Raw genomic sequence first — 13,615 nt, forward strand, 5'->3', positions numbered from 1 at the left:
TCTGCAGTGTCTTCCCTCCCTGGGCTTGCCAGGTGAGTTGTTCGGGGCAATGGAATGCAGTGGAAAGCACAGGTCTGCCAGTTCCGAGTGCAGGACCTCAAGAGACCTTCTGTATCGTACTTGCTCTTTGCGCTTCTGCCACTGGCATGAGAAATGTCCACCTGGTCTAGCCCAGCTAGGTCCCAGGAGGATGAGAGACATGTGGGGGGAGAATCACCCTAACTAAGGTGCCAGGTCCCGCCTGGGGCAGAAGCCCCAGTTGATGCAAGGATGCGTGAGCAAAACAGCCGACTTAGAGACACAGAAAGGAGCCCTGCTGGGTCCAGCGAGACCAGCAGAACCGCGCAGCCAATCCCAGCCTAGCTCTGCTGAGCCCCACAGACATGTGAGAAAAAAAACTGCTTGAGGCCCCTGATTTGGGGCACGCTTTGTTACGCAGCAATGGCAATCCCAGCGTTGGCCTAGGATCCATTTTCTAAGCTCGAACGAGCTACTGAACTTTGCCTCATCCCCGAGTTCCAACGTGCTCTCTTTCCAACCACGCTGCCCTCCCCTAGGTTCCCACATGACATGTTTCTTCTCGCCCCGGAGGCTTTGCCTATCCAGGTTCCCTTCAATGGAGCCCTCGTACTACTCCACGCCCTTCCCCACGGCTGCCTTCTGCTCATGATTCATCTTTCAACTCAAACGTAATCCAGGAGAAACCCCCATGGCTACGCCATCTAACCTTGGCTCCCAGGTCACTCACTACGCAGAGTCCCCAGTGAGATGCAAATATGCGACAGACGTGCCATGATACTGACTCCCCTCGCGGTGCTGGATCTTTGAGGCGCCAGCCCTGGGCAGCCTCATCCGTTTAACTCAGTGGTGCTGAACCAATTTTGTGTGCGCCCTGGCGTGAAAAATTTGGCCACTGCTGCTTATATCAGCACGCTTACTTCTTTCATACCATTTGCCACAGCCTAAAATTATCCCTTGGCTTCAAAAAACTAAATGATTTGCATATATTATCTGCCCCAACCCACTGGACGAAGGGTTGGCAAAATCTGGCCCACTGCCTGTTTTTATAAATAAAGTTTTATTGGCACACAGCCATGCCCATCATTTACATATTGTTCATGGCTGCTTTCACGCTACAGTGATGCAGTCGAGCATTTGCGCGACAGAGCCCGTAGGATCCACAAAGCCTAAAATATTTACTATCTAGTCCTTTACAGAAACAGTTGGCTGATGTTTACATTAGATTACGAACTGTCAGAGGACAGAAATCTTGTTTGCTTTGGTCACTTTTGTATCTCTTGCACCTCGAATGGCACCTGCCACCTAACAGGTCCCCAATGCATGTTGGAGGATGGATGAATTGGGACTCCAGCAGACACGTGTGTTTAACTCCCATCTCCAAATGTCAGGACGGCTACAATGCTGGTGACCGCTAAGCGTCCCTTGGATGTCTCAGAATGAAAACACCGAGGCTGCCTCCACTGGTGGCAGGAGTGCTTGGTCTGCATCTGAGGCAGCCTAGACAATTTGAGAGTTTGAAGAAACGAGACAAACTCAAAGTTCAATTTCCTCGAATAAGCAATTGATGCTTTAGAGTATAATTATCAGGAAAAAAGACGGTAAAAACCCCAACACATTGTTTAGCATACGTTATGTTAATGGCAGGTTAGGATGGCCCACTGTGCATAATTTAGCCGAACAATTGATACCAAATTTTAATATATATATGTGATTACTGCTACAGAAACCAAGCACCAAGACAAAACACAGGAGAGCTCATAATAGGCACACGTGAACTCTGAAGGCCTAATTACATCACGGGGGAGGGGAAACGGCTGCTGCTGAACCAAGCAGAAAATGGGGGTAATTTGTAAACAGGTACAGCAGAGGTCCAGGTGCACCGCATGTGTGCGGGGCTGCAGGGGCTGGAGGCCCGGACTTCCATCTGGCTCTGCAAGGATGGAGGGGGTCAGGATCACTTTCCTCAGCTGAAAACATAACCTCCAAGCCCCAGACAGGTCGGCTCCCTCCTGGCCTGCCCTCCGGTTCAAAAAAGAGAAAGCTGAGGACCGGCTTTTCCAAGGAAGCTTTTCCACGCTTCCTTGGGTAAAAAAAGAAAAACTGATTTTCCATGTCTCCAACCTGAGGCCCTTTGCTCTTGTGTCTTTGCCTGGTGCCCTTGGAGACCTGAGTTCCTGACACTTGAGGGAGGAGAGAGAGGCCAGTCTAGAGCCACCCTGACCCCTGGACTGATGTTATCACGAGTGCTTTCCAGTTAGACGTTCTGTAAGTGACTCTCTTCTATCTGCAGCTCCTCTGTAGATGGGAGATATTGAAATAGGTGATCGTGCAGGAACGTTCTGGTTTTAAAAACAGAGTCTGTGAATCTGAATCAATGACTTTGCAGATTTTGTCCCCCTCATTTAAGCAGGATTGCAAATCTGCTCACCTCATCATGGTCACACCCTGCTCTGGCATCATACCCAGGCAGCAGGACCCAGTCATCTGACTGCCCCCAAACATCACCGAGCACCTGGAGGAGAAGGGCTCTGGGAGGGCGACTCTGCATCTGAGTCCACAACAAACAGACCAACGATCAAAAAAGTCATCAGGGCAGACCTAGGAGAAAGTCACCAAGTTCTCTCTCATTTCTCTTTCCTCCCATTCCTTTAATTGTGGAGGGAATTCATACCTATGGGAGTCTGAGTTGTACCGGGTTGAATAATGTCTCCCCCAGATTGAAGCCCTTCCTAGAACCTCAGAATAGGAACTTATTTGGAAATAGGGTTTTTTTGGTAGATGTATAATTAGTTAAGATGGGGGGGCTGGGCTGGTGTCCTTAAGAGAAGAGGAGGAGAGACACAGAAACAGAGACACAGGGAGAACGGCCATGTGATGGCGTAGGCAGAGATTGGAGTGACGCGTCTATGAGCAAAGCAACATCAAGGATGGCTGGCACCAGCAGAACCCAGCAAGAGGCAAGGGAGGATTCTCCCCTAGAGCCTTTAGAGGGAAAATGGCTTGACTTCCGCCTTGACTTCCGACTTGTGGCCTCCAGAACTACGACAGAATACATTTCTGTTGTCTCAGGCCTCTCGCTTTGTGACACTTCGTTACCGTAGCCCTAGGAAAGGAGTGCAGAGCCGTCTAGATAAAACTCCAGATGCTAGAGTTTTAGCCTTAAAGAGCCATTTTAGACACTACCTACAAACACTTCCTTTTTCTGGTTCAAGAAGCTGAAATACAGGGGCATTAAGCAGTTTCAGGTGACACCTCTTATCTCCACATCTCCAGTGGCTGACACCTTCTATCATATGCCTTTTTTTTTGGCCACACCGCATGGCATGTGGGATCTTAGTTCTCCGACCGGGGATTGAACCTATGCCCCCTGCATTGGAAGCATGGAGTCTTAACCACTGGACCACCAGGGAAGTCCCACATGCCCTTTTTAATGGAAATTCACACTCAGGACAAAAGGGCTCAGAAAAGGACTGTATGGTAGATAGAATAACGTCGTTCCCCACCCCCCACGAGTGTCCACACCCTAGGTGTGTCGGCTGGCTGGCACCTTTGCGCATTTCCTGAGAGAATCCCTCCCAGACGCAGATCACGAGGCACATCTCTCTGGAGGGAGCCGGGCCACACTCCAGGCTGCAAGCAGGACAGTGGGGATCATTCTCACCAGTTGAAACGGAACTCCCCTTTCCCCGCCATTTAGGTCAAATGTCCAGCAAGTTTTCAATGGTCTCAGAGGCTGCATACTTGATTCTGTGCCCTCAGAAAGCTCTTTCCGACACAAAGTATGTATATCACCCAAGCACTTGGTTCGAATGTGTGATCATGGGTGAACACAGAGATTCCGCCAATCGTTAGAATTTGAGGCAAAATCACTCTGATAAGAGCAGATGAGCCTTCCACAAAGCTTAGCATCATCAGCGCTCACTGGTGCTAATTTTCACCTCTACCGTTTACTGAGCAGTGACCACGTATGTCTATCCCTACACACATGATCTCACGGGTTATCACACCAACGCTATGAATTGGGCACTATGATTAGCCCCATTTTACACACGGGGAGACTGAGGGCTTAATGAGGCTAATTAAATTTCTCAGGGTCACAGAGTTAGTAAGTCGCGGGGCTAGGACTTGAAGTCAAGTCTGCTGGGCTCCAAAATCCACAGTCTTCCGTGTTCTTCTGCGCTGCCACCTGCCCCCTTCCTCGACACCCAGCCCCTCTATCAGATTCCTGCTGAGAGAGCGCCAGCTGCATCTTCACGTCTTTCAACCATATGTTTCAAAGGTACATTTTCTTTTCCTTTAAGAAGTGTCTGCTGATTGCCTAAATTGTGAGCTCAAATATACTTCCCCGGATTCAGGAGACATGTGCTATTTGGAGAGTCCTACCACTCATTCCCTTTCTTTTGCTTTACGATATCCCATCTCCTTTTAGTAGCTGATCTTCCCTGAAGCCCTCAGGCCATGGGTTCGGGCCAAGAGTCAAATAGAACTCTAACTAGTCCAGGGAGTTTCATGGTCCCCGGCCACAATGACTGAGGGGACACGTGTCCAGAGAGATCCAAGCAGAGGCAATGAGTGACAGCCCTGGCCTTCTGGCCGAACTATTGGTAGCAGTGGCCAGAGGGTGATCTGTTTCTGGAATTTGCTCTGTACATCTCAGCAGGATGGGAGGGAAGGGCTGCTAGAGGGGAAAGGCAACTCTTAGAATAAAGCCAACATAGAAGAGATCAAAATTGAGAAACGGAGAGAGAATGTTTTCTGATCATGTGATTTAAGCACCTGGATCCAGCTATGCCTGAAGTTAGATCTACCTCAGGACGTATCAGTGACTGATCCAAAGCAGTCCCTTTTTCTCCCCAAATCTATTTTGACTTGAGTTCAGTCCTGGCTCTAACCCTCACCCCGGGCTTAGTTTTGCCTTCAGAATCCACAAAGAACAAGTCAAACTCCCCTGGAGAAAAACATTGTATAAATCAAAAACCACTAAAAAGCATCTCTAATTTCCACTACCACGCCACCACCTCTATTCATCTGGTACCTTTAATTCACAAAGTTCCTTGTCAAGTTTCCTGGCACCCTCACGGGAAACAAATTATATAGAGATTTTTGTTTTTCTTTTTTGTTTTTTTAAACTTACATTACCATTCAAAACTATGTCTCGCTTATGTTCAGATACAAGTAGCTGAGATCAGCTCCTCTCACCTGCCCACGTGTCTAGGAAGCATCTCCCACAAAGGAAATAGCAGTGCCCAGGTATGATGGGAACTGTCTTTATAACAACAGAGGCTGTCCATGACATCACTGAACAGGAAGGCTCAAAAGCAAAGACTAAGAGCGAACCTTAGCAGACAGGCAACAAGGATGAGAAAAGAAGGGAGTCCTTAGTTGTTTAGCCATCGTGGAATTCTGATTCAGCATCCGAAAACGCAGGGACACATGAATGAAAGTATTAAAAGCTATTTTAATTTGAGCTATCGTTCTCTGTGTGGGGCTTTTTTTTTTTTTCTTTTGTATGTGCATGGTTCAACCTTTTATTAGATAAACGTGCATTTGAGAAACCCAGACTAAGGGGGGACAGAAGGAGAAAAAAAAATAATCTGGGCTTTCAGTTCCCCTCCCACAAATTCATCCTGCAACGATTCTTGCAAAACCTTCTGCCCACTGGAACTGTGTGTGTGTGATTAACTGTACATGAGCCCAACAGCCTGCATATGTAGTTAATTTGCTCCAAATTTCCATGCTGCATTATAACCCTAATGATCGCTAATAATAGACAAACCCACATTTTATTGAGTAAGTAATTTGAGGCATTATGATTTTTATCGTGTGAATAGGATCAGGCTGACCAATTTACACTGGGCAGAGCGAGATAAATAACTAGAGCATCAATCTCTCCAGTAGCAGGCTCCGTCTCTTAGCGAAAGGATATGCCCTGATTGGGAGAGAGCACCAGCTCTGGGCCCTGCTAGAGGCGAAAGAGTCAATGAACTTCTGTGTTCCAAGCCAAAAGGTCGGGCAGGGAGTGCATTTCTACCCATGACATGATGCGAAAGACAGAGGTGAAGCCTCCACTTTGGGGAGAGCGTAGGAGAGAAGGGGCTTTGTGCTCAGCAGACACAGGTTTCAACCCAGCTCTGTCCTCCACTCATGACATGACCTTGGGTAAGTCACTGAACGCATCTGAGCCTCGACCTGTGAACACACCTGGCTACAGGTGGAGGACCCGGGCACGCAGGTTAACCAGGAGGATGCAGGGGAAGGCACGTGGCACACGGTAAGTAGACAGTGAACTAACCCTTCCCACACATTCTGGAGCAGGACAAGAGAGGTGCATATTTTTACATCCATTTTGCAGAACAAAGCAGGGTGAATTTCTCGTTCATTTTCATAAAAGAAACCACCGAGGTCCTTAAGAGAGGGGAAAACAGTGACTGGGCTCCGCCAGGCTCTCTAAACACGGATGACAGAGTGGAGAGGAAACGGAGCTTGGAAGGACGCTGTTTATCGCTTCTAGAATATCTGCCTGAAATTTGTCTAGAGACTAGAGCCAAGCGATTGCGAATGCAAAAAACAAAAGCATAAAGCCAAGCCCAGGATTCAGATCCAAGGCTGAGTCCTGAATCACTTCATTCCCCCGCCATCTGTGGAGATGGGGCATGTCTTTCTGAGCTGGGATTGCTCTTGGTGGCCTGTTTCTGACCCCAGTCACTTGAAATTCCGATCCCGTGTTCCCGGGTGCCGGCTCTCTCCACCCTGGCAGACCTAAGCCCTCGCTGGCCTCCGTGTCTGCAAACTTAATGAGCTGACCCCCGCCTCCAGCATCCAGGTCCCTAGTGAGAGCCGGCGACACCACAAGGCTTGGGTCTGACCAGAGCAGGCCATTCTCAGGGCACTCGAGGAGTGGTGGGCAGAATCCTTCCACCGGGGGAGTAGGCACTCAGCCAGAGGGGGGGAGATCTGATGGAAGGTGACAGCCACAGGTTGGAGGACAGCAAGGCAGGGGTGACGGGGAGATGACGGACCTCACAGAGGAAGAAAGCCAAGGACTAAGAGACGCCAACCATGAGCGCGAGAACCGTTTCTACCTTTGGTTTCTTATTTAAGTTGGGGCGAGACCATGGGGCAATATTTATACTGTGTCAGACAGGCTACCTTCCATTATGATTCACGTGATGCGTTCCACGTATCACGGCACTGCCTTCTTGTCATGGTTCTGTTACCGATAGAAGACTGAGGCCTGGAAAGGTGAACTATACTTAACTGATAACCTGCTGGTAACTAGAGGTGTCTGGGTCCACACCATTGTGCCCCAGACCCCAGAGCCTATGCTCCATCCTTGGGTGAAGCTTGGCCCCTTCCCCGGGAAAACCAACTGGGCAAGCACTGGCTACGTTACTTTCTTTCATCAGAAAACTATCCCCAACACAACCACGGGCGGTGTGTGGAGCACAGCCCGAGAGTCTGTCAAGCGTGGCTTCCTGAGAGAAGCAACTGCTAAGTCAAGTTTGGAAGGACTGTAGCTGTGAGTTAGGTGACCAATAGAAGACAGGGTATTTCAGGCAGAGAACATCACGGACAAAGGTCCAGAGAGCAGGGAGAGCAAGGTGAGGACACCGAGGCCACAGTCACTAGAAGTAGGACCCCTGGCTCATCTGGCTCTTATCAAGTGTCACCCCATTCTGCCCGGCATCCTCAGGAAGTGGTGCATGGGACAGTGATACTTTGTAACACGCTGAGTCAAGAGGCCAATGTTAGGATGGCAACGGGGAAATCAGACACCTGGACCATGGACACAGCCAGGAGCAGGGGGACCGTGCCTGAGGGCCTACCAACCCCGATCTGCCTTTACTGCGGGCAAACGCATCTCCTCTGGTTCTGCGTGGCCGCGCCCAAGAGGAAGCCACCCCTGCGTTCCTGGGCTGGGCTGTCCTATGGGGACAGCAGGCTCCTTTGAAGCCTCCTCTCAGTAGATGCTCGATGGAACTCCCTTTCTGATGAGGTGAATTGGCTTCTGTGGCCAAGAGATGAGGACATGTGAGGACCCCGGGAGGTCCTGGCTTGTCCACAAAGACAAAGCAATTTCCCTGCAAAGCCAGATCTGAATTCTGCAACCCCTGGGCAAAACTGCAGCAGTGTCCTAGGTTCAAAATAGTAACATGAGTACCGCCTAGAAAAAGAATCCCCCAACTAAACGAAAGCAACCAGAATTTTCATTCTCTTAAGTTTTTTTTTTTTGCGGTACGCGAGCCTCTCACTGTTGTGGTCTCTCCCTTTGCAGAGTACAGGCTCCGGACGTGCAGGCTCAGCGGCCATGGCTCACGGGCCCAGCTGCTCCGCGGCACGTGGGATCTTCCCGGACCAGGGCACGAACCCGTGTCCCCTGCATCGGCAGGCGGACTCTCAACCACTGCGCCACCAGGGAAGCCCCAAGACAAATATTTATAAAGGGCCAACGGGGTGCTAGTGATAAAAAAAAAAGTGTAGATGGACTCTCACTCTGCCCCCGGGCTCACTGGGGGGATACATCCTTTTTGAACTCCACGCTGCTCTCTCCCAGTAGCTAAGCTGAATTTATTGTTGAGGAGGGAAGCTAACAGAATGCTAAAAAACATCCTGCACGTGAGAACTGACAGATACTGCAGCCTGGTTTCCATCACGTGTTAATGAGCTTTTTCTCGTTCTGCAGGGAGGAACCCTTCTAGAAAAGAAATGCGGGTTTTCATGCTTTTCTCGGATGGAGAGCCTGTCCTTGTAGCTGCAGCTGGCATTTCCATTGGCACAGCCAGCTACCCAGGGGGCAGGCAGAAGCCAGGCAGAATCCTAATCTCTGGTGGAAAGAGCTTCCGACCTTGGGGCTAAAAATGTCCTAGATGACCCTGTAGGGGATAAAGCAACTCAACCTGCCCAGAAATGCAAAGGAAGCCAAGCTCTCCTACTGTCCCAGTAGAGCCTGATGAATAAGCTCATGCTAGAAAGTAAGGCTGCAGGCAACCAGGAGGACTTGGCAACGTGTCCATCCTGCATCACCTGCTGGGAGGAGGCGGGGCGTGGTTCCTACAGCAGGGACCTTGTCAACAAGCAGATTTGGATTTGCACCCTGTCACTCGCTAGTAGTGTGACCTTGGGTAGGCGACAGCTGCTGGGTTCTAGTCTCCTATACCAACACCCATTCCACAGGCTTATCAGCCTTTACATGAGGAACCCCAACCTAGTCCCCAGAGGACAGCATCTTCAATGAGAATTCCTTTCCTCCTCCCATCTCCTGGCCCTAGAAAGGTTTGTCTTTCTCTAGACTAGCCTTGTGAATCAAAACCAGTGTAGTTTCACCCGTTCCCTGGCACTTGTCAGGCAAGGAAGGGTAAAGAGAGAGGTGTTTCCCTAGAGCTGAGAGCAGACCCGGAGAAACAACTGAAGATTCCAGAGGAGAGATTGCTGTTGCTTTTCTGACGATTCTGGCTTTCCAGGCTCCTCTCTGTTCCTTGAGAGATGTAATAAACTGAAAATCGCTGAAGTAAAGCCCCAGGCCCTGCCCTGAGTCTAAAAGGGGAGCCCTGCATTCTCAACAGGGTGCCAGAGAAGCAGTAACTAGAAACACAGCTCACCCATGAGCCAGGACGTACAAATTGCCAAGCTCGTATTCCTTTTGTGTGGCTGAATGGAGCCAAGATAATGAATTGAGAAAAGGTGACTTCAAAACCACTCACTGCCCATGTGGAACAATTCCTTTGGCATCTCCACCGAACCATAACCTCTCTTCTTGTGTCTAAAATCACCTGACACTAACATCTTCAAGGTCATCTCTTCTGAGATAGGATAAACGCAGAGCCCATGGCAGATAGGCGGCATGCATGTCTATACTTCCTAACCCTCCACCCACTGCAGACATTGCTAATCAATCCCAGTACCCTTTCAATCAAGTACAGATACAGCTCTTCTCCAAACAGAGGTCCAGATAGCCACTGCCACCATAATGGAGTTGGGAAGCCTTTCCTGGAAGGAAAGATTGAGGAGTATCACCATACGTTTTTCCCCTTAAACCGAAGTCTACAATAATTGAGACAGAGGGAGGCCCCGACTCTGGCACTCCAGAAGTTACTGCTCAGAGCTGCACCAGACGAAGGCTTGTCAGAAGCCTAGCACATCATTAATAATGCAGAAAACCCAGACATTTTTACGGAGATCAACTGGCAATAATTCTATGGGACAAGACTGGGACTGAAATTGCCAAGTTGAACATGAAGGGCACTGTCTGAATAATGCAGCAAGAGTGACGATTTTGGGATTTTTCAGCAAAAAACAAGTACCATTTGATGGGCACTGTCTGGTGAGAGTCTGGGTAAAGAGTGGGTCCAAAGGTGTGTTCACCCAGGTCGGGGGACAGCCGCAGGGGGTGTGGTGTTTGAGAGACCACCTGAGGAGGGAGAGACTTGAGCCTAGGAGATATTCAATTTCCAAATCCAAGGGATCCTACGGGGAGTGAATGAGAGCCCGGGGAGCTGGCGAAAGAGAACTGGGGAGAGAGTGGGAAGGCAGGAAAGAGAGCATGGAGCCATCTCAAAGGCACAAAGCAGACCGTTGTGACTGCTGGGCATCAAGGAATCAGCAGAAGACAGACCTTAACCAGGAACTTCCCCAAGCAAAAAGCCAAGGGACACTGGCGGTTACATATGCATGGCCTTCCGGGCTCCCGGGACAGCCCGAGGAGGCTCCTTTAAGAAGCTGTGACTTTTTGTCCCCAGACACTCCCGAACTCCCAATCATAAGACATTTCAGGAGTGGCCTGGTGCATACCCTCCACTTATGGATAAATCACAAACCAAGAGGCTAGTCCCCAGCCCCGCACTTAGGCGTCTCTCTCTCGGTCGTCTTTGAATGGAGTCAGCCTTTTGATTCGGACTGCCTACTCTAGACAGCCTAGAATTCTCCTGGATTTTCCCACCACTGGAAACCAAAGGAAGGGATAAGAAGGGACTGGGTTTTTAGCTGTACAGCCAGGGCCGGCGATTCTAGAAAGGTAACTTTTTGGTTTTGAAGACTTACTGTGGTCTCCAGTTGGTATCTCCGAGAGGAATTCACGTTGCGTATGCAAGACTGAAAACACTGGGGTTGGGATAACAGGATTATAGGGGTTTTTTCCCCCAAAAGTTTGTCGGTTTTATTTTCCTGGATATTAGTGTAAATGTTTAATGTAGAAAATGTGGACTAGTTGAAATAATCAGCAATACAATTAACCACTGATGTGCTATCGGTGATTTTCACACTAAGTATACAGTCATCTTTACTATCTTTCAATAATCCCATTTGCAGCTCATTTACAAAGTATAGTTAATGCTATAGTTCCAGAATCTTTTATCTTTAAAATAACCACTTAAAAGACCATGCTTAGCCTAACAGACTGCCCAGGAAAATCAAAGACGTGTTTAGTAATATGATGAATAATTCCTTCATGTAATTTATGGCGTGCCGGTAAGTCAGGGCTATGAGCACTGCAGGTATGCTCTGACAGAAAAGTAGTTTTATTTTTAAATAATTAAATTTCCTTTTTTTTTTTAATAAAGGAAATGACACAAAATCATTCACTATGCTAGATATTGAAAAGATAAATGCCTTTGGGAAAGTCCAGAAAAAGATAATCATCCCACAATAGAATAAAAATCTGGGAATTAAGCCCAGAGGATTGGGGAAGCCAGTCTTAGCGATCATTCAGTGAAGTCAGGGGACAGAATATTAAAGACAGCGGCGTGTCTGACCAGAGCCCAAAGAACACGTGGCAGCTGGAGAAAAATGAGGGCAGCCGTGCACCCCTCGGAGGGGATGCCTCTTGCGTTCTGATAGTTCGCATATAATTTCATTATTTATGTAATCCTATCAAAACATATAGCAGGCCCAAATGGATGTCAGAAAAATTATTGTTATTACTAATAATGGTGCTTTTCATTTATAGAGACTGCCTTTTTCCGAGCCAGTGAAATAGTGTTAACATTGGGCATGAGGCTTTTTAGGAAAATTAATGCTTAAAATACCCCTTTAGTGTGATATGTGGGAAATATTATAGATGGGAAAGAAAGATGATTAATAGAAAAAAGGTCAAGAGTGCATCATAAAAGACGTTCCATTCAGGTCCACACCCATCACCACCAGCCCTTGCAGACCACACGGGCACAGCTGCAGCTACAAGGAGGCACCTGGCTCTTTCTACCGGGTCTGCCTTTGCCAAGACTGAATCAGAGGGGCCCCACACAGTCCCCCTGGCCGGGCCTGCCAATGCCACCTGGTTCTCACATCCCTGTGAAACGGACCAGACACGCCTGCCTGATAGTGGCACAGACAGTCCTCAGTCTGCAGGCTCTGCTTTAAAAAGGTTAAAAAGCTACAACATGGATGAACCTTAAGGACATGAAACTAAGTGAACTAAGCCAGTCGTGAAAGGACAAATACTTCATGATTCCACTTACGAGAGGTATCCAGAATACTCTTAATTCAGAGCGGCAGGAAGTAGAATGGCAACCGCCAGGGGCTGGGGGGAGTGGCAGATGGGGAGCTAGTGTTTACAATGGATACAGAGTTGCAGGTGCGGAAGATGAAGAAGTTCTCTTCTGGAGACGGATGGTGCTAATGGTTGCAGAGCAACGTAAATGTACTTTATGCCAATGAACTGTACACTTAGAAATGGTTAAGATGGTAAATTTTATGTTCTATTTATATTACAATTAGAAAAACCAAACAAATCAAAGCCCAACAACAACAACAAAAAAGTCAAAGTCTCATCTGTGTCCAGTTAAATTGAGTTTGGGACTCAAATATGTAGCGTCGGTAATTTTTCCTTCTCTCTGGACTTTGATGGCTGACGTATCTCAAGGTCTTGAGAATCACTGGGACGTGGACCTCACGGAAATGGAAAGAGTCACTTTCTTCAGCCCTCTTGTAAATGTCTAATACCTTTAACAGGTGGACCAACTCGGGAAGGCCTGGAGCAAAAGGGCCTAGAGGCTGCGATGGACAGTACAAGCGTTATAGGGAAGAACAAATCTGACTTCATGTTAGATCTGTTTCTTTTCCTTTAACCATTGTGCTTTGTTGCCTATGCTTAGTCATGCTGGCTCTGTACTCTTTGTAAAAGAATGTTGCCTATAGCCTGCAATATACAGGATGGCCTATTCTCAGGGCTCTGACCTTTAAGAGTCCGTTCATGGGATTTCCCTGGTGGTCCAGTAGGTAAGGCTTCGCCTTCCAATGAAGGGGGTGCGGGTTCGATCCCTGGTAGGGGAGCTAAGATCCCACATGCCTCCCCGCAAAAACAAATCATAAAACAGGAACAATATTGTAACAAATTCAATAAAGACTTTAAAAATGGTCCACATCAAAAAAATAAATAAAAAGATTCTTAAAAAAAAATAAAAAGAGTCCATTCATCTAGAGATAAAAAGTTGCAGAACAGAGAATAACATTGGTCTTGGAGGTTTACAGGAACATCGTGACATGACCTACGTGGACAGATGCAAAAACAAAGGATTCCAACACCAAGAAGTTTACAACAACTAACTACGCCCCTCCCTCACCTTGCCTTTAAAAGTGCTTTGCTGAGGGCTTCCCTGGT

The 13,615-nt window shown here is 48.1% G+C and overlaps 1 protein-coding gene across 1 annotated transcript in view; it reads right to left on the bottom strand.

Annotated features, from left to right (window-relative positions):
- WWOX (WW domain containing oxidoreductase) overlaps positions 1-13,615 on the bottom strand; it is a 973,868-nt gene that overhangs the window by 165,258 nt on the left and 794,995 nt on the right. The gene's annotated exons all lie outside the window — the stretch shown is intronic.

The sequence above is a fragment of the Tursiops truncatus genome, chromosome 19 (assembly GCF_011762595.2).
Source record: "Tursiops truncatus isolate mTurTru1 chromosome 19, mTurTru1.mat.Y, whole genome shotgun sequence".
Classification (NCBI taxonomy): domain Eukaryota; kingdom Metazoa; phylum Chordata; class Mammalia; order Artiodactyla; family Delphinidae; genus Tursiops; species Tursiops truncatus.